General features: G+C 48.6%; 1 protein-coding gene across 1 annotated transcript in view; it reads right to left on the bottom strand.

Moving 5' to 3' along the window:
* The window catches only part of LOC135196363 (E3 ubiquitin-protein ligase wwp-1-like), a 422,942-nt gene that overhangs the window by 5,690 nt on the left and 395,214 nt on the right, over positions 1–22,038 (bottom strand).

Genomic DNA, 22,038 nt, shown 5'->3' on the forward strand with positions numbered 1-22,038 from the left:
AAATGTTTCTCTGAAAATGTAGGTAAATGTTTTTCAGATGCTGTTATTGGATGGTACAAACAATATTTTATTGTTTCCCCTGAAAATATTGGCAACTATAATTCAAACAATGTTGTTGTCGTGGATCTGAGAAATTACCACAAAGGCAACAACAAAAATATATCATTCCTAAGTGAAACTGAAAAACCAAAACCTCATGAAGCCACACAACAGCAAACACAACCTGACCCTATGAGGTAATACGATATTTTTTTCTTTTATTTCCCTTGTTGTTACCTTTGGCTGGTAACATTCTATGTTCCTGTGGCATTACTGAGAGCAGACCCATGTACTGTAGTCAGCCACTTTAGCCTTCATGTCCAATCCTGCACTCTTGACGGTTATAGCATTCCTAACAACTTATTCTCCTACACCTACCCTACAAATCTTGATACTCCACTTATCCTATTTGTTGCAACCAGCTCACATGTATTCAGTTGTCACAACTCTTGCCTTGACAGCTGCACTCACTTGTGTAGCTAAATAGTTCACATGTATTCAGTTGTCACAACTCTTGCCTTGACAGCTGCACTCACTTGTGTAGCTAAATAGTATCATGAAAAAACATGCAAAGTAAGTTAAAGTATACAATAACTGGAGATACCTGACACAATACTGAAACCTCCAAGAAAACAAATAGCACATGTTGCTAACTAAATGAACTAGGTCATGACATAGAACTCATTAAAAAGGAGCTCATGAATACCAAAATATAAATAGCTTGTACTCACTGGGGGACATTAGTAACATGATAGAGCACCCACCAAAGCAAGGAGGTCCAAAAATGGAAAAATTCCTAGCAACAAAAGTTGTAGGAAACTAGCTTTAGACTTGCATTGTAACAAGTTCCATGCAACTATAGTTACAAAGAAGAATGAAAAATGTCACAAGCAGATGGTTGAATTCTGGTGGACATGCCAGCTGAGTCTGAGGGCATGGTTCACAATATATCCTCATTTATCCCTAAGAAAAACATATGACTTAGAAAACATTTTGGAATGATTCATTCATGTTCCTCAAATATAGACTTACATAATTTCCTTTAAAAATCCTATTGCCTTAGATGCTACAAAAATAAGCTTTCTTTCCATCTCTGATCTTACCTGCCAGAACCAAATGACTTGTTTTGAAGACCTGTTGTAGTGTCGGTATATTGTATTCTTTTGCCAGTCATCTTTATATTATATCTCCTGCATTCCACACAGCAGAAGTTCCAATTCACGCTCATCAAAATACTTCAGCCATTCAAGAGGAACCACTTCAGAAAAGCCTTCCAAAAAATATGCCGTCTGAGCCTCCTGTCCTCGAGTTAATCGCCACTGCATCATCAACCTAATAACATAAATTTTTCCCATTTAGTGATGTGACTCATTATACCTTCCTGGATATACTAACTCTGCCAGCTAACCAGCAAATTAATGGAAGATTTTCTTAAATTAACCCTTTAACACCGATTGGAGGTATTAAACGTCGATATAAATTGTCTGTTGGGTGCCGATTGGACATATGGTACATCGATATAAAAAAGCTTTTTTTTTAAATTCACGGAAAAATAGTTTAGGCATACTAGGCGAAAACTTTTGAATCACGCGCCTTGGGGGATGCTGGGAGCTCACGGATCAAGGCGTTGTTATGTTTACAATCGTTACCCAGGCGTGCAAGCGCGAATTTCTTTCTTCTCGCACTAAAAAGCATCAGCGACACAACTTAGAAAAAAGTGACATAATTTTTGCACCATTTTATATTACCCGTTACATGGAGTATTATATATGAAAATGTGCGCAATTTCATTTAGAATACAACAAAAAACAACTCATGATTGTAGCTTTTATCAATTTTGAAATATTTTCACATAAATAACGATAAGTGCCAAAATTTCAACCTTCGGTCAACTTTGACTCGACCAAAATGGTAGAAAAACGCAATTGTAAGCTAAAACTCTTATATTCTAGTAATATTCAATCATTTACCTTCATTTTGCAACAAATTGAAGTCTCTAGCACAATATTTCGATCTATGGTGAATTTATGAAAACAAATTTTCCTTACGTCCGCGCAGTAACTCTTCCGAAAAAATCATAAATTTTTTCGTCCGATTGTCGTAATGTTTGCACCATTTTAAATTAGCCGTCACAAAGTTTTATATAGTATGGAAATGTGCGCAATTTCATGTAGAATACAACAAAAAACAAGCCATGGTTGTAGCTTTTATCAGTTTTGAAATATTTTCATATAAATAAAGATAAGTGCCAAAATATCAACCTTCGGTCAACTTTGACTCAACCGAAATGGTAAAAAAAAACAATTGTAAGCTAAAACTCTTACATTCTAGTAATATTCAATCATTTACCTTTATTTTGCAACAAATTGGAAGTCTCTAGCAAAATATTTCGATTTATGGTGAATTTATTAAAAAAAATGTTATTGTTATAATACAATTAAGTTTGTTCATACTTACCTGGCAGATATATATATAGCTGTATTCTCCGAAGTCCGACAGAATTTCAAAACTCGCGGCACACGCAGTGGGCGGCCAGGTGGTAGTACCCATTCCCGCCGCTGGGAGGCGGATATCAGGAACCATTCCCATTTTCTATTCATATTTTATCAGTGCCACTGTCTCCTGAGGGGAGGTGGGTGGGCACTTAATTATATATATCTGCCAGGTAAGTATGAACAAACTTAATTGTATTATAACAATAACATTTTGTTCATGAAACTTACCTGACAGATATATATATAGCTGAATCCCACCTTCGGATGGTGGGAAGAGACAGAATAGGATTTGTAGGAAACTTAAATTAAGTAGATGATGTACACCTTGGTTCCTCACCTGTTAGCAAAGTAGACTCTGTGATTACTGTCACTTAAGCCTGCTTGTGCTTAACCCCTTCTTTACCTGGTGGGTGAGCAAAATGTAAACATTGCGTTCGCTGCCGAACTGAATCTCTCGGTAGTGACTCCAGTTTGGAGGGGTGCCGATCGTAAAAATATTTGCCAAAAATACACTAATCAAGACAGGCTAATGAAATTATCAGGTATTATTAGCACTATAATAACGCATATTCTCTGTTAGTTTTATCATCCTACAGGGAAAATAAATGATTTTATGAAAAAAAATGTGAAACTCAGTGTCCCTTGTACAAGGGACACTGGTGGTCGGTGAGAAAACTACAGTCTTGAATAGAAATTTGGTCTTACAGAATGTTGGTATATCGCACCTGGAACATGCACATAAAGTATTATCAAAATAGAACAGTAAATAAGCACGTAATAACAAAAAAAAGAGCAAAAACTAAAGCGAAAGCCCCGCCAATAAATACGGAAATCGCAAATTTTATAGTATATAAAATCTTTCAAAAATTGGTCGATGTCATTTTCTACGTTTTCTAAGATTAGTTTCATCACAGAAAACAACTTTAGGGGCATCAGGGGTATCTAAACTAATTTTTCAAGTTTCTTGTCCTCAGAAAAAATCGCTTTTTGCTTTTTTCTCTGGTTTGGTTTTTTTATATATAAAGTTACTATAAGGCTTTATTTTTACCTTCATTTATCTGGTGTTCATATCTTTTATTTATAAAATGTAATAAGTGAATAAATAAATACAGTAAATGATGATACAACTGGTTTTATACTTGGGTAGAAGTTATTACATGTTTACGCTTGTCTGGTTTTGTGATTTTTTGTTGAGACGCAGTTCATCTGTCACCTACACACTACTATAAGCAGTAATAATATTTTTTTGGTTTTTTGGGTTCATCATACGTCTGGCATCGTGTCATACTGTTATTTTGCTCCAAACTCTTCAAACCGAAATTACAGAATGATTGGAAGTCCCTATCTGAAAAGAGGAGTTTTGGTGGTACTATGCGTACCACCTTTATGCACCGGTGCGGTGTAGTAGACTTGAATGGTGGTACCCACCTACCTCCAAACAAACTTTCGGTAATGAAGAGGTTAATCAGAGCTGCCAGCCAGGTGGAGACCTGTAGTGCTGGTGCGCTCTGGATGCTCTGTCAACGGGGACGTGACCTCAACGTGACAAGAGCATAGAGCCATACATATGAGGGCAACGAAGCAAACTGACCACCACCTGACCAACTATCCAAGACCCCCTGAACACTAAGCTAAGAGATGGGAGGTCTTCACCAAAGACTCACCACAACACACAACAAAACTAAAAAACTAACCTAAAACTAATAAGGGATAGGGAGAGAGCTACCTTCAGCCCCCAAGACTGTGTCTGCAGAAACGTTATGGCCCAAGAGAACAACAGTCCTCGTATATCGTTCTCACATCTCTCAAGTAGTGTGAGGCGAATACTGAATTGCTCCTCCAAAAGGTGGCGTCAAGGATGTCCTTGATCGACATGTTCCTTTGGAAGGCAAGCGAGGTTGCGACAGCTCTGACCTCGTGAGCTTTCACTCGCAAGAGGCTCAAATCGGTCTTCTGGGTAAGACGAATGAGCCTCCTTAATCACGTCCTCAGAAAGAACGCCAAAGCATTCAAAAATTTTGGATAATGGTATATCGCGCCTTAACCGAAACACCACAGATTATCTGAGGGACCTCGTACCTCCTTTGTCTTGTGGACATAAAACTTTAGAGCTCTGACAGGGCACAGGGCTCTCTCAGGTTCTTGGCCCACAAGGCTTGTCATACCCTTAATTTCAAAGCTCCTTGGCAAGGGTTAGACGGGGGGGTTTTTCATTCGTTTGCTAAGAAAGTGGGACTCAAAGAGCAGACCGCATTGTCACCTTTGAAGCCCACTCGCTTACAAATGGCTTGAATTTCGCTAACTCTCTTCGCCGTCGCCAGAGCAGTTAGGAAAAGAGCCTTCTTCGTCAAGTTCCTAAGAGACGCTCATGGAGAGGCTCGAAAGGACTCGACATCAACAGTCTAAGGACTAAATCTAAGTTCCAAGAAGGAGGCCTCGCCTGAGGTATCTTGGAAGTCTCAAATGATCTCAGGAGATCGTGAAGACTCTGTTGTCAGTAAGGTCTAGGCCTCTGTGTCGGAAGACTGCTGACAGCATACTCTTATATCCCTTGATGGTTCGGGAACTGCCAGCTTCTGCACATTTCTTAAAAATAGCAGGAAATCGGCTATCTGGCTCACAGAGGTAGTGGAAGAGGAAATTCCCTCCTTCTACACCATTGCCCTGAAGGAAAGCCCACTTCGACTGGTAAACAGCTCTCGAGGAAGTCCTCCTTGCGTTGGCGATCGCTTTCGCAGCTGCTTTAGAAAAACCTCTCGCTCTGGCCAACTTTTCGATAGTCTGAACACAGTCAGACAGAGCGGAGAGGTTTCGGTGATATCTTGCGAAGTGGGGCTGTCTGAGTAGATCTTTCCTCCAGGGCAACGTCCTCGGAAAGTCTATGATGAAGGACATTACCTCCGTGAACCATTCCTTCGCGGGCCACATCGGGGCGATCAGGTCAACCTCGTCCCCTCCGATGCCGCGAACTTCCTTACTACTTCCCCCATGATCTTGAATGGCGGGAAGGCATACAAGTCCAGGGTTCGGTCCAGTCCCAGAGCAGAGCGTCTATAGCGACTGCTCCCGGATCCAACACAGGGGAGCAATAAAGAGGCAACTCTTCGTCCTCGACGTCGCAAATAGGTCGACTAACGGACGTCCCCACAGTCTCCATAGCTCTCGACACGTACCTGGTGCAACGTCCATTCCGTCGGCAGGATCTGATCCTGTCGGCTGAGAAGGTCTGCTCTGACGTTTCTGGACTCCTGCGATAAATCTCGTCAGGATCCTGATTCGTCTCGCATCTGCCCACAGCAGAATCTCCCTCGTAAGTAAAATAGAGGACGGGAGTGTGTACCTCCCTGATTCTTTAGGTACGCAAGGGCTGTGGTGTTGTCCGAGTTGACTTGGACAACTTTCTCTGCAACCTTTTGCTGGAAGAACTGTAGCGCCAGGGAAAACCGCCGCTAGTTCCTTCACATTGATGTGCCAGGACACCTGTTCCCCCCATCCAAGTGCCTGACACTTCCTCCCCTCCTAGTGTTGCTCCCCCATCCCAACACCGATGCTGTCGGAAGAAAAAAAAAAAAAACACACTTAGGTCGGGGCTCAGAAGCTTTAGGGACAACCCCTCTCTTTAGAACCTTCCGAGGATCTAACCACCATCTTAAATGGTTCTTCCAACGATGGTGATCAAAAAGGTCGCATCCAGATCCTCTTTGGACTCTCCATTCTTCTGCTAAGAAAAACTGGAGAGGTCTGAGGTGTAGTCTTCCCAGGGAAAAACAACTTTTCCAGCGAGAAATTGTCCCCAGCAGACTCATCCACTCACTCGCCGAGCAAGATTCCTTCCCCAGAAGCCGAAACTATCTCTAAGCCTTGACAGCTGTAGTTCCTGGGACGGTTTTTTTTGAAACGCTCGAAAAGCCACTGAATCCATCCGAATCCCCAATAGCACGATGGACTGGGTTGGGGTCAGATGCGAGTCGCTTTTCGAGGTTGACCAGAGTCCCAGGGACCTCGCCAAGGCTACGTGAAGTGAAGGTCTCTTCAGACAACTCTTCTGACGATGCTATGATAAGCCAATCGTCGAGCTACAGGGACACTCTTATTCTGCAGAATGTAAACCATCTCGCTACGTTCTTCATGAGCATGGTAAATACCATCGGAGCCGTGCTTAAACCCGAAACAAAGGGATCGGAATGCCCAACTTTGTCCCTTTAACATAAACCTCAGAAACTTTCTTGAAAGAGGGTGGATAGGCACGTGAAAGTAATGCGTCCTGTAGGTCCAAGGACACCAGCCAGGTAGCCGGTCTTAAGGCTCTAGAAAAGAACCGGACTGAGGTGTTCCATCTTGAATTTTCTTTATTGAAAAGGATTCAGGCTGCTTACGCCAAGACTGGACGCCACCCGACGACTGCCTTTTGGTACCAGGAAAAGTCTGTTGTAATATCCTGGTGACCCCAGGTCTAAGACCTGTTGCACGCTCTTTTCTTGATCATTGATCTAAAAGATCTAAAAACCTGATGTTTCTCCCCGGAGACGGGGAAAGATCTCTTGGAGTGTGGGTAGAGGAGGAGGGTCCAAAAAGGGGATCGTGTACCCTGTTCCACTATCTTGAGGGACCACGCACTGTATCCTCTCTCTCCACGCCCCCGCAAAGAACTTTAAGCCTGGGCTCCCGACCGGCACATCTGAAGGGACTATCTTCTCACTTAGAGGATTAGTTGAAGGAACCTTTCCTCTTGCAAGCCTATCCTCGAGGAGCAGCTCTCGAGGTGAGGAGCGCCACGAAAGGGTTTAAACCTTCCCTGAGGCGGTCGTCCAAAGACGACGTTGTAGGGGGATGCGGGATGTCTTGAAGACTGGCCAAGAGGCCTGGGTAGCCTTTCCTTGTAGGCTCACTGGCCAGGTCCCTTACCAATTAGATGGGGGAAAAGAGGATGGCTCGAAAAGAGGTGCAAAGAGGAAGCTCCGCTTTCTGCGATGTAGAAACAGACCTAGCTGTAAAGTTGCAGAAAAGCGCTCTATCTTGAGAAAAGTTAGTGCCGAAATGAGGACACTAAACTCTTCCGAACCACCAGACGGCCTTGTCCATGCAGGATAACACATTGGACAGCTCCCCCAAGACTCAACGAGCAGGACTCCTAGATTGAAGATCCAGGACTCCAAGCACCAGTCTAGAAGTTAAAGACTTCCAGAGTCCTTAAACAGACCTTTCATGTGATGGTCAATCTTCGTTTTGGCGTCCACGAAATCTTAGCGGTCGATAAAAGAGACTCTTCTGGGCATCGGACCAGACTAGCAAAGCCCCTGGGAAGACGACGGGATCTTAACTCCTACTTCTCCTTTTTTTTTTTTTTTTGTCTCATACCAGATGCCGCCTTTCCCCACTGAGTCTTGACGGCGGAGGGCGAAAGTCGATGCCCTGATCCTCCGACGTTTCCATCAATCCTGCAACTTCTTGAACGCTCTCTAGTGGACAAGCAGTTTTATTTCCACAAACTCCGGAACCTTGCACGACTTAGATGACGAAAACGAGAGGGTGGAGACTTGGGGAGCTGCAGGCTGGAACTTCCTCACAAAAGAAGAGGTAACAGTCGAAACCAGCAACTTGTTAACGGACAACGACGAAACTGAGGCTGTTCCTCCTCACACTGAGTCTACGCCGGACTACTAAGCTCTCCTTCCTCCCGAAGAGGCAAAGGAGATTGAACCTCTGGAGGGGCGTGCGCCCCAACGGGTCAGCCTTCAAACAAAGGCTTGCCTTTCGGAGGCAAATTGTTGGGATATTGACTCGATATCAGTCTTCAAAGCGACTGACCTTCTGTCGATCTTGAGCTCGAAGAACGCAGAAGAGCGTCTCGACCGCGTTGAGCGTCAAGAGAGAGAGGCTACTCTTACTCGCTCTAGAGGAGCATAGGAGGCGTCCTTACGCTTTCCGCTCAAGCGTCCAGCATTTTCGCTTTCAAATCGTCCTTCTGGGCGCTCTCGAAAACCTTCTCACAGGCAAGCGTAAGCAAAACATCCGGTACGAGCGTCTTCAATAAGCGTCCTGCCGAGCGTCTTCAAAAGAGTTTATCTCCAAGGAGTCCTGCCGAGCGTCCTCAAAGGCGGTACTGACGCGCGTGCTCAGGACGTCGAGAGGGAAGAAAAGCGTCCTGTCCACGAGACTTCCTACCAGTATACGAGACGAGGAAGTTCCGAAGGAGAAGCAAGCGGAGAAAGAGACGAACGAGGAGACGGAAGAAAGATGAGGACTCTCGGCTGCCGCGTCCTCTTGACAGGCAGTCTAGCGGTCCTCCTTTCCTCTAACGTTTAGGCCTCAAACTCTGATGGGCGAGTCCTTCTGAGCCATTTTAAAAGCCGACAATGGTCTTGAAGAGACACAAGAATATTCTTAGTTGGCGAAGAAGAAACAAGAGGAGCGGAACGGGCTGCGCAGCGAGGGGGAATTTGAAGCGAAGAGAGGGGCGAGGGGACGCCCCTCCTTCCTTCTACAGGTACAGACAACCTGCCTCTCCGTAGGGCGCAGGCTGCCTGGAGAGAAGCGCTTGCTCAGCGTAGTCCTCGGGAACGAACGCTCCCCCCCCTACCTATCTTCTGTGGCTAGGAACGCGGAAACGATTCAACGAGCAAGGGCGGACGACGCAACGATAACGGAGAGCTTGAGAGAGAGGGGAGAGAGGGGGGACGTAAAAGCGTCCTCCCTCGGAAAAGTCCTTTTCAACGGACTGCGAAGTCCCTCGAGCGCTCCACCCCTTGCGCGGGGGGAGGGGCGCCTCGGAGGACGAGGAAAAAAACAGTCCTTAAGGATGCGAGCCTGAGCACGCTTCCTTCGGCAGCCTGGGAAAACAACAGGTCTGCCGAAGGGGACGCCAGATTGGTGGGGAAGCCCCCGTAACCCTCTTGCGGCTTTCGACATGCCCACTCCCTGGAGTCCTGGGAGTTCAGACAGAGGTCTAGGCCTAGCGGCATTTATGGGGACGATTGACGCCCCCTCCACAACACTAGGGGGCACAATCACACACTTTTACTTGAGCGTTTTCTAGGGCCAACACATTTGGACTCTAGAGGGTAACGGACTCTAGAATCAGAGAAAGGGCATTACCTCTCCAGACAAAGAACTAGGGCCCTCCAGGCAACACCGACAGGATTAGTGAAGCAAATTTACTGGTGTTAAAATGCGAGGGGGGGGAAAAAAAAAAAAAAAAAATGGGTTTTTTTTTTTTGTAAACTTTTTTTTGTTTCACTTTTTACCTTTCGTAGAACCGCTCTTGGAGAAGACCTCCGATCCTATCGCGCTCCCACTTACGCGAAGGACTCATACACCTTCCATCAATCACATGTTCAACTTTTGCATTCAATGCACGATACATCCAAAAACAAACAAACATGCCCCCTACACCCCATTTACATACTGTGTGGGGTATACCGATGATTTCGTAGCCTCACTTGCAACACTCCTCACACACACTCTGAAGCTCAACTGAACTTGATCCCGACATCACGTCACAGAAAAGCCAATCCAAAATAAAAAAACAGTCCACTATCCGTATGCCAATCCAACAATCCAGAGTCAAAACCAAAAGTTCAATCCAGATATTAGAACGAGTCAAATCCAAAAATCCTGGGCGGAGGTCTGTAAACAGGTGTGTTAGAGGACCCCAGCAGACAGAAAAAATATGAATAGAAAATGGGAATGCGTTCCTGTATACGCCTCCCAGCGGGGGAATGGGTACTACCACCTGGCCGCCCACTGCGTGTGGCCGCGAGTTTTGAAATTCTGTCGGGACTTCGGAGAATACAGCTATATATATATCTGTCAGGTAAAGTTTCATGACAAAAAACATTTCCTTATGTCGCGCAGCAACTCTTCCGAAAAAAATCAGGAAATTTTTTTGTCCGATAGTCGTAATGGTTGCACTATTTAAATAAGCGTTAATAAGTTTTACATATGAAAACTGTGGTGTGCAATGTCATATAGAATACAACAAAAAACAAGCCATGGTTGTAGCTTTCTCCGTTTTGAAATATTTTCATATAAATAACGATAAATAGAAAAAATTCGTCCTTATCGTCAACTTTAATTCGCCCGAAATGGTCTAAAACTGCAATTGTAGGCTTACAAACTTACCAGTCTCGTAATATTCAATCAATTACCTCATTTTCCAACAAACGGGAAGTCTTTAGGCACAATAAACCAATTTGTTGAATATTGTATTTTCTAACTATAACAACTAACGGTCTTTACTAAGAAGGTACTTATCGGCAGCTGTGTGAACCGGCTGTAAGCTTTCTCGAAACAAGGGGTTCGAGTAGTTAACTAGACTGTCCGCGCTAGCGCGTACGCTCAACTTCAAGAGAGGAGTCACTTTGCTTGAGGCCAGGAAATGCAGAAGAGGGGGGTTTTATGGCCTGAGGTGGGATATATATAAAGGACCTAAAAGTTTTGTATAGTGGGAAAAATACAATTTTCAAACAAAATGTTAAATTTGTTTCAGATACGGTATCAAACCATCGGTCCTTTACAATAGGAAGACTCACTTATTGGTGGGTGTGGAATCTGAGTATTATGGACAGACTGGTGTTCGTCCATAAAAGGACTCAGAATCCGAAAAATTGTATTTTCCCAACTATACAAACTTAGGTCTTGATAATTAGTCCCACACCTCATGGCCACCCCTCACTCTGCTGTTTCCTGGGCCTCAGCAAAGTGACTCCTCCCTAGTCATAAGCAGCAGAGGGAGGGATCCTAGCCTATGCCCAGCTGATCGGTGTGTGCACCGCAGGATCAGAGGTCAAAACTTCTGGAACAAATTAAGAGGGAGGCAAGCGTACCTCTTATAATTAGCAAAAGCAAGAACTAGTTCCTACTTCAAGAAGCCAAAGTAAAGTTATGGGTTTGTCTCTTGTTGGCTCCACTCCCCCCCTTGTTGGGGAGTGGTGGAAAAACACTTTTATCCTACTGAAAGGGAGAGAATGGGGCCGGTGGTAGCTACCTTGCATCGACCTGCCTGTTCAGTGTAGTGACGACTGTGGCCTCTGCCCACAGGCAGAGGGAAGAATGAAGAGGAAGATGAAGCCAAGTCACACTCTCTTCATAGTCCATACAAGTACACAGGATGCGATGCTGGTTATGTCCGCTCGGTGCTGGTAGACTTACACAACTTGTTGAGCAGCAACACGGTCCCCAAGGAAAAGGTTGTCCAAGGACCTGGGGTTGATATTGCCGAAGGTAGTAAAAAGAAGGAAGTGGTTCTGGTTGGACCAAAACCCCTGCCTTTCAGTACCTTGCCAGGGAGAGGTTCTTGCGGAATGCATGTGACCCAATACCTCTGACTTCGTGGGCTCTACGGACGAAGGGTACGGGTGTCGTCACAGTCAGCTGTCCTCGTAAGCCCTCTGATCCACCTAACACAGCCAGAACGAAGTTGTTCTTTGGAGGAAACCCTTTCTTGTAAACCCGGTGCTAACGGAGAGGTGTTGACACTCAGGCCTGACGTGCCGAAGTTCTCTCAGATAGGCCCGTAGTGCCCTCACAGGACAAAGCCGCATCTCATCCGCATCATTATCGGTGAAATCCTTCAGGGAGGGATCGTTGAAGGACTCGAAATCAGGTCGTCAGGACCAAAGGATTATGAGTCTTCGCAAACGGAAAAGTTTCGGATGAAAGCTCGGAGGCGTCACAGATCCCCATCCCCTGGAATACTTAACGTGAGGAACGACCATGAAGTTCCCCTCTTCTCTCGGCGATACAGGGCCAGCAAGAAGAGGTCTTAGGGTCAGATCCGTCTGACGACTCTCGGCGGGTGGTTTGAAGGGTCTGCGAGTCAAACTTTTAAGGACGAGAAAACATCCACCCAGGGGGCCCTGAGTCCCTGGGTGGGCAAGAACCTCTCGAAGCTATTCATCAGGAGGGAGATCTCGAAAGAAGAGGAGATATCCACACCTCCAGTTTAAGGACTAAGGCCAGGGCGGCTCTGTAGCCTTAATTGCGGAGATGGAGAGGAGCTTTTCTAGGCGAGACAAGACAAGGAAGTCCGCTACCTGCTGAAGAGAGGCTCTGAGAGGAGAGAGACCCCATCCACGACACAACCACAAGAAGACGGGCCACTTCCCCTGGCAGACAGCCGTAGAGGCGGTCTCAATGTATCCGGTCATCTCTGCGCGTCACTGCGAGAAACGAAAATGCCTCTTGCTCGCAAGGAGATGGTGGATTAGAAGCCAGACGTGAAGACACAGGGACTCGACAGACGGTGGTACCTTTCACGTGTGGCTGGCACGAAGGTTGTGCCCGGGGGGAATCTCTCTCGGTCTCTGGCAAGCAGAGCCAGCAGGTCCGGATTACCATATGGGTTGAGTCGTTTGGGCGCCACCAGGATCATCCGATGGTTCGCAGTGATCAGCGCCCTGTGATCAATTGCGAATAGGACAGAACGGGGGGAGGCGTAGACGAGAAGTTGTCCACAGATGCTGAATTGGGTGCCTCGTGGCTGCGCATGGGTCCGCACGATTGAGTAGAGAACCTGGAGTTTATGGTTGTGCCCTGGTGGCAAACAGATCCACTTACTGGACGCCCCCACAAGTTGAACAGCCTTTCCGCCCACGTCTGGGTGAGGGGACACTTGGTCCTATCACCTTGATCCGACGGACTGAGCTTGTCGGCTCCACATTCCTCTTGCCTGGAATGTAGCGAGCGACAACTCTGAGTGTGCCACGGCCCACTAGTGGCACTGCAGCGTCATTTGGTGCAACTGGAGGGGACACTAGACCCCTTGCTGTTGATGAGGCCACTACGTGGTGTGTTGCACGTAAACACCACCGAGTGTCCCACCAGAAGGTCCTGGAATCTTGGAGAGCGAGGAAGGCAAGCTGCCTTGAGCCTCCAGGAGCCGATGTGAAGGTGCTTGTCGTTGATGTCCAAAACCCCCACCAACCTACATCGCAACTCCTCCAGGTGTGTGCCCCATCACTCTGTGGGGACACGTCTGAAAACAGAACATCTCCGGGGGGAGAGGCGAAGAGGCACTCTCTTACGAGGTTCCTGTCGTCAGCCACCAGGGCTAGGTCCGGCCTCACCTCCTCAGTGAGGTACAGGGAAGAAAGAGGCAAGAGAGGGTCCCTTGCCTGTGGCCAACATCCTTAGTCTCCACTGAAGAGACTGCAGGTGAAGACGCCGTGAGGGACTAGCTGTCTAGAGAGCCGACAGGTGGGCCTATCAAGGGACTTGCTACTGCGAGCGGTGCTCCTGTCGAGACAGGAACTGTTATACTGCCTGCCTGAATCTGCTGATCACGAATCTGCTGGGAAGACTCACCCTGCTGCCGTGTCGATCAGCATGCGCAGAGTACTCATCCCTCTGCTTGGGTTCAAGCCTGACTTCTCATGATTCACCCACGATTCCCAGTTCGCAGCAGAATTAGAGGAGTCGATCTTCTGTCCTGCAGCAACTGTGAGCGGGAGATCGCCAGGATAACAATCGTTGAGATACCTCAAGAGAGTTATTCCTACGAGTGGGCCCAAGCAGACACCAGAAGTGAACACTCGCGTGAACACCTGTGGGCAGTTGAGAGACCGAAACAAAGTGCCCTGAACTGTACACCGTCCCGCGAGGATGAAGCGGAGGTAATTTCCTGGAGGATTATGACGGGTATCTGGAAATACGAGTCCTTTCAATCTACAGAAAAGCATGAAGTGTTCTCCCTGATGGAATCGAGCACCGACATGCATGTCTCCATCCGTGAACCAAGTCTGGCGAACGAATCAGTTCAAGGATAGAGATCATCACCGGGCGCCAGCCCCCATAGGACTTCTCACAAGGAAGACGGCAGCTGTAGAAGCCCATGCGACTGATACTGAACGATCTCCACAGCTCGTTTGTCAGCATGGCTTCTACTTATTGCGAAGCATCACGTCCTGGTTGAGCCAGGAAACGTAGGTTAGAGATGGACCGGGTTGGAGGCAAAGGGGTGGCCGAGACTCGAAGGGTAGTAAATATCCCTCCCGAAGGGACGTGTTACTATCAAGTCCTCCACACCCGTAGCGCGTGCCATGTGCCAATGGCTAGCCAGGCACCCCCCACTTCCGGCAGCAGGTGACGGGGAACGCCATCCCTAGTGTTTCCCACCTCTCTTCGACTTCTTACCTGCAAATATCGTGAGAAGGAGGGTTGGCGAGGAGGGCTGGGTACAGTCGCCCCTGGAAGAAGTTGAAAGGCAGAGCCCTTTCCTTTGGGCTTCGACGATACGATCGTCTTGGCCGCAGAGGAAGCGCTAACCAAACTCTTAGGTTTGCGCAGCAACTCGATGGCTGCCCAGACGCATTCAAGACTGCCTGGTGTATAAAACGGTCACTGTCGTCAGTGCGCCGTCTTTCCACCGCCGCGCTCCACCATCTCTCTCGGGAAAGAGATACGAGGAGCTCCGCACCGGTCGTTGCGGAGACCCCGAGCCACCTCTACGCCGGAGAACCAGGTTGGCCCACAGGGTGGCGGTCTGGTTGGGCCGGTAGGTGATTAGCCCTACCCCCAGACTGGCACAGTTTCACAAAAGCCGGGTCTCCTTCAGGAGTGAATATTCCCTAAGGAGGCCGCGGTTTTCGACACTGTGAGGACCACAGGTCGAGCCATGAGACTGCTTGGAGGCTGCCATTGCCGGTAAACTCCAAGGCAAGGCCTCCTGCTGCTAAGAACCAGAGGTTCTCTGACAGGAGCTGCAGCAGAGGAAACCACGGAGTTTAGCCTGCTAGCTCCGGTTAACCTGTTTGGGCGGCAGGGGTCCTCCGAAGGCCGTTAAAGCGCCTCTGTCGCGGTAGAGGTGGAGAAAGGAGCTTAGGCGGACCTACTGGACACAAGCAAACCCTCCTGTCGGACACAAGCGCGTCCACTTTGGGCCAGCACGCTGCAGCCAAAGCTGATTGCGGCAGACCTACGTACCCTGGGTCTTCTTAGTCACAAGAACGCCTCCAAGCCCAATGTGGGTTCAGTAGGTGGGAGGGCAGCGGAGCCTTCTCCGAGTCATGGCGACGGATCAGCGCAATCACCTCGCGAATGAAACTCTGGATCCTCGGGCAGTGACTCATCCTGTGGAGACTACGTCAAGCCCTTACCAACGAGAAGGCCTCCCGAGAGCCTCTTCCTTCAACAGGAAGAACCATGAAGACCCCTCCTGGTCTCCTCGTACCACTTGCAGCGTGACAACCTGGTTGGTCGGAGGACAGGGCCAGGTTTGTAGGTAGGGATATCGTGGGCGGGATCACGAGGGGCGCGCCCTTCGTGATCGCTGCCTGATCATCTCGCTCTTCCCCGGAAAGCCAGGAGGAAGTTGAAAGGATCGACGAGGCAGACTGACAATCCCCCCGCGGCCCACGCTCTGCCGGCGTGTGAGGGGGCTGCAGGCGATCGTCAACCCGCACTGGCGTCGCGTCTGCAAGGCGGTCTAACGGCTCTCCCAGGGGAGAGCCGCTGGACCGAGAACAGCAGCGATGTCCTGAGCGTCATAAGAGCTGCTGTGGTTCCATCTCTGCCCGGTCCTGGTTAGGAGCAGAGGTCGGGGGACTGCACCACACACAAGTAAAGAAAAAAGTGAGAAAGTCTTCACGCAGTGAAAGAAAACAAGGAATACGACAGAAGCGGGCAGAGAGATGAAGAGCAGCACATCCATCATGAGCCCGGCCGAAAGGCAAAGTGGCTCCTCACTCGCAGTCGAGTGTTACCGCTTAACTGCGTGGACAAGTAGTAACTACCGAACCCCTTGTTCGAAAAGCTTACGGGACCGGTTCAGCGTGGGGGGGTGCGCTAAGTACCTTCTTATGTAAAAGACCAATGGTTGGTATACCGTATCGGAACAATTGCGATTTATAGTGAATTTTAGAAACAGCTTTTCTTTTACAAAATTCATGCATCATTTTGTGATAATATTTTTTTCTGTGTGCCTTGATTGTGTTATAAATGTGTTATATACAAAATGATCGCAATTTAGTGTACCAATACAACGAACAAAAAAAATTACTCGTTAGCTTTAACCATTTTGCTCACAGCGCAATGTGTATACAATTATATATGAAAAAAAAAATTTTTGCGCCGTCATATATCCAAGATCTATATATGATAATGATTATTTTTTTTCATTTCTGATGGTTGCATACAATAAAATTCAGGGATGACAAAAAAAAAGGAGCTAAATGAACTCTTAATCTTGAAAACTAAGCGTGCTGTGATTTTTAAAAAAAAAAATGATATTGTCATGTTACAATAAAGTTTTATACCATACTTACCTACAGTATTATACTTAGCTATAGACTCCGTCGTCCCCGGACAGAATTTCAAATTCGCGGCACACGCTACCGGTAGTCAGGTGAGGCTACCGCCATGCCTGGGTGCAGACTAGGAACCATTCCCGGTTTCTAATCAGACTTCTTTCTCTTCCACCTGTCTCCTCGGGGAGGCGGGTGGGCCATTAATAGTATATATCTGTCAGGTAAGTATGTATAAAACTTTATTGTAACATACAATATCATTTTATACATCAATTCCATGCCATATATATACTTAGCTGATTAGCACCCATGGGTGGTGGTAAGAGACAGCTAATACTGAAATAGGACAGGTAACACATATGTTGTAGGTATTAATAAACCTTGGTTCCTACCTTATTAGGTGAAGGATTCGCGGCTAGATGCCGTGGAGTCTGCTAGCCTCAAGAGCCTCACGAGATATTGATCATGGCTAAACGAGTTCTTGTGGGGTCTGCCAATGGGGTCTTATCCACGTACTCGGGAGACCTAAAGGCCCTTGTCATTGGGTGCTATTCCACTAACATGCAATACACCTTGTTCAAGGAGCACAACACCGATCCCGATCACCTGATCCTAACATCCATGTTAATTCTAAGATTGCAAGGAGTTATCCCGAACTCCTTACAAAACAACAAAAACTCGAAACATAATTACACTGTCATTTATACAAAATATACAAAAAATGACAATTTGTCGAAAATTGCATTTTTCCTAACTATACAAACCTGAGTTCCTTTAACAATAGGGAAGTAGCTAGCGGCAGCTGAACGGTCGTAAGCTTCGAAAACAGGGAGAACGGTAGTTAACTGCTTGTCCGATCATCGCGCGCCGCGCGACTGGGAGGTAAACAATCACTTTGCTTTTGGCCCATGCAAAAATACGCAGAGTTGAGAGGTGGCATGAGGAGGGGACTATATGTAAAAGGAAACCTCAGGTTTGTATAGTTAGGAAAATGCAATTTCGACAAATTGTCATTTGTTCCGTTACGTACTACAAAACATCGGTCCGTTAACAATAGGAAGACTCATTCTTGGTGGGAGGGGAATCTGAGTCTTTTAGATGAACAGACTGGTGTTCGTCTCATCCCTGGAATGCCTCCTGGGTCGTAAGAGCGAGGAGGGATCCAAGCTCTGTCGGATTGATCGGAGGTGTGCACCGCAGGATCAATGGTCAGACCTCTCCGGGTGCCGAGTACTAGAGAGAGGCAAGGCGTATTCTTCGTACCAGCATTTGTAAGAACTTTTTCCTGTACATGAGCAAAATATAAAGGAATGGGTTTGTTCATGTAGCATCACTTCCTCCCCTTGTTGGAGAAAGTGGTGGTATACATCCTGATCTCTAGTTAAAGAGATAGGATGGAGCTCGGTGAGTAGCTTACTGCATCGGACTTTTCCCTTCAGCGTGTAACGGACCGTATCCCTCTGCCCACAAGTAGAGGTAGAGAAAGATGGCTGAGAGAAGCCAGTCACTCTCTCATTGCCACATTCATTCTCCCAGTCAACCAGGAATCGATGCTGTTCTGCCTGCTCGTGGTGCTGGGTAAGATTACACAACGTGTTGAGCAGCCACCACAGGTTCCCAAGGAAGAAAGTATTCCAAGGAACCCCCCCTTTTTGGTGGGGGGGGGGGGGGGCAAGGTATCCCGAAGGTAGAAGGGACGTGAAGGTGGTCTGGTTGGCCCAGACACCTGCCTCAGGAACATGCGCCACGGAGAGTTCTTACGGAACGCTAAGGAGGGTCCGATACTCTGACTTCGTAGGCTCTCGGTCGGAGCGTACGGATGATGTCGTCGTACCATCCAGCCTAGTACGCTCTCCTGATCACCTCACGCAGCAGAAAGAAAGGTGTTTTGTTCTTGGAAACTTCTTTCTTGGTAACCCCAGGAGATAACGAAGAAGGCGTCGACACTCAGGCCTGGAGGTGTTCGAGTTCTTCTTCAGATAGCCGCCGTAGCGCCCTCATAGGACAACAGCAGTCTCATCCGCTTGTTATCGGTGAAGTCCAGAATGGGAGGGGATCGTGAAAGACTCGAAACCGAGTCGGCAGGGATCGACGGATTCTGAGTCTTCGGCTACGAAGTTCGGGACAAACGAGGCGTCACAGATCCCAGCCTCTGGTGTGTTGAAACATCATAAGACAAGGACCATGTAGTTCCCCTACTCTCTTCGCCGGATGCCAGGGGCCAGCAAGAAGAGGGTCTTGGAGGTCAGATCCCTGTCTGACGACTCTCGGAGTGGCTCGGAGGGGTCTTGAGTCAAAATCCTAAGGACGAGAGTCACATCCCACGCAGGGGGCCTGAGTTCCCTGGGTGGGCAAGACCTTCGAAGATCCTCATTAGCAAGGAATCTCGAAACAGAGTTCGAAGATGTCCAGTCCCCTCGTTTGAGGACGAGCGCCTAGTTCTGCTCATATCCTTTAACTGTGGGTTACTGAGAGGAGCTTCTTCGCGAAGAACAACGAGGAAATCCGATACCTGCTGAAGATTGGCTCTGAGAGGAGACAGACCCTGTCTACGACACCAACCACAGAAGACGGCACTTCCCCTGGTACACAGCTGCAGAGGAATGTCGAACGTGTCCCAGCCATCTCTGTTGCTGCGCTACGAGAAAAGCTCTCGTTCGCAAGAGAGGTGGATAACAGCCAGCCGTGAAGTTGAAGGGACTGGAAACCTGCTTGTGGGACCGTTCTACGTGTGGCTGGGCTAGAAGGTTGTGCCAATTGGGTTAGCTCTCTCGGTGGTCCGCACGAAGAGCCAGCAGGTCCGGATTACCAAAACGGCTGAGGCCGTTTGGAGCCACCAGGATCATTCTCGAATTGGGTAGTGACCATGAGCGCTCGACTGATCAATTTCCGAATCAGGACAGAAGGGAGGAAAGGCGTAGGCGAAGAGGTGATCCCAGGGTGTGTTGGAGAGAGTCCTCTGCAGCTGCCCATGGGTCGGCACGGCCTGAAAGCAAAACCGAAGTTTTCTGTTGTGCCGGGTGGCGAACAGGTCTACGACCGTCGCCCCCACAGGTTGAAGAGCCTTTAGACGTCTTGGTTGTAGAGCCATTCGGTCCCTAATCACCGATCCAGACGGCCCTTGAGCTGGTCCGCTACTACATTACTCTTGCCTGGAATGTAGCGTTGCTGACAGCTCTATCGAGTGAGCGGGGCCCACTCATGCACCTGCACGGTCAACTGATGGACGGGAAGAGACACTAGCCCCCCCTGCTTGTTGACATATGCCAATACTGTGGTGTTGTTCGCACATCAACAACACTGAGTGTCCCACCAAGCGGTCCTGAAAACTCTCGGGAGAGGTACGTTGAACGCCGCCTCCGCCTGGTCAGGGACATTGATGTGAGAAGGTTAGGTGTTTCGTGATGGTCCCACACACCTTGCAGTCAGGCAAAATCCTACTCCAGGTGTGCGCCCATCCTCGGTCGGATGCCGTTCTGAGAACAGAAGCATCTACGGGGGGGGAGTGCGTATGGGCAATCCTCTAAGAGGTTCTTGTCGTCGAGCCACCAGGCTAGGTCCTGACTCACCTTGGTCCCGTAGAGCCACGGGAAAGTAAGGAGGATCCTTGGCCTGAGACCAATCTCCCTTAGTCTCCACTGGAGAGACCGCCAGGGAAAGACGCCCGTGAGGGACTAACTTCTCGAGTGACGACCGATGGGCCGATCACGACTTGCCATTGCGTGCTGCCTGTTTCCTGCCGAGACAGGAAACCGGCCGGCCTGCCATCTCCCTGAATTTGCTGATGATAGCAAGTCTGCGGAAAGACCTGCCTGCTACCGTGTCGCATCAGCATACAAGGGTACTTCATCTTCTGCTTGGAGTCGAGATCGGATTCTGTAGTTTATCCACGATCCCAGATCGCGACAAAACTTGAGGAGTAGTGATCTCTGTCCTGTAGCAACTGCGAGCGGGAGCTCGCAGGACTAGCCAAATCGTCGAGATAACTTCAGAAGACGTTATCCCGGCGAATGGGCCCAAGCTGACACCAGAGTGAAACCCTGCCTCGGCTGAAACACCTGTGGGGCGTTGAGAGACCGAAACAAAGTGCCCAAATTGGTACACCGTCCCGTCGAAGATTGAAGCGGATTGGGCTACTTTCTGGAGGACTGATGGCATTGGTATTGAAAAATAACGCGCCTTCAAGTCAATGAAAGCATGAAATCGTTCACCCTGATCGAGTCGGGCACCCGAGGCGTTGCCGACTCCATCGTGAACCGCGTTCGTCTTTCGCGAACGAAGCACCGGGTACGCGGGAGGAGAGAGGATATCACGGACGCCAGCCACCAACAACGATGCCTTCTACACTAGAAGAGGGCTGTAAAAGCCCGGTGACTGGTCCTCCACGATTTCTACAGCCTCGGTTCGCCAGCGATGTCTTGATCTCCTGTCGAAGAGCGTTGTCCTTTGCTGATCCAGGAATAGGTCTGTAGATGACCGGTTTGGAGATGAGGGGGGCACGAGACTCGATGGGTAGTAGATAATCCCCTACCGAAGGAGTTACTATCCAGTTCTCGGCGCCGTAGCCGCTGCCAAGTCGCCCAATGGCTCGCCAGGCACCCCCCCACTTCCGGCAGGACACAGGTTGAGGGGGGGGACGCCGTACCTAGCGTTTCCCTTCCTAGTTTACGAATTCTTCACCACCTCCTCGCGGGAAAGGATGGTTGGGAGGAGGGACTGATTACTGCCTCACTCTAGGCAGAAGCGGAAAAACAGCAGGAGTCTTCCCCACGGGGCTGGTTTCGGACGGGTGCAACCGTCTTCGCCGCCGTGGAAGCGCTAGCAAGCTCTTTGGCTGGCCGCAGTCGCCGAGATTGCCCCAGTTAACCTGTCGAGACTGCCTGGGTGGAACTAAGCGGTCACTTTCATCAGTGCGCCCCGCTTTCCACCGAGCGTCCACCATCTCTCCGGGAAAGAGAGATGGGGAACTCCTAATGGGTCCATTGGCGGAAGCCCGAGGCCGCCTCACGCCGGCCCCCTGGCACTCGGGTAAGGACTGCGCCTAGCGGAGAACCAAGTTGGCCCAAAGGTTAAGCAGTCTGCTGGGCGGAGGTAAGAGATCGCTCGTCCTCCAGACTGGAACAGTCTCCTGAAAGAAGCGTCGGTCTTCGACAGAGGCAGAACCTCCCGGAGCATGCCCCGCTACCTTTGGATATTGTGAGGGGACCACAATCCAACCAATGGCGACTGCTGGAACGCTGCCTATCGGTAGATTCCAGGGC

The sequence above is a fragment of the Macrobrachium nipponense genome, chromosome 17, assembly GCF_015104395.2.
Source record: "Macrobrachium nipponense isolate FS-2020 chromosome 17, ASM1510439v2, whole genome shotgun sequence".
NCBI classification, from domain to species: Eukaryota; Metazoa; Arthropoda; class Malacostraca; order Decapoda; family Palaemonidae; genus Macrobrachium; species Macrobrachium nipponense.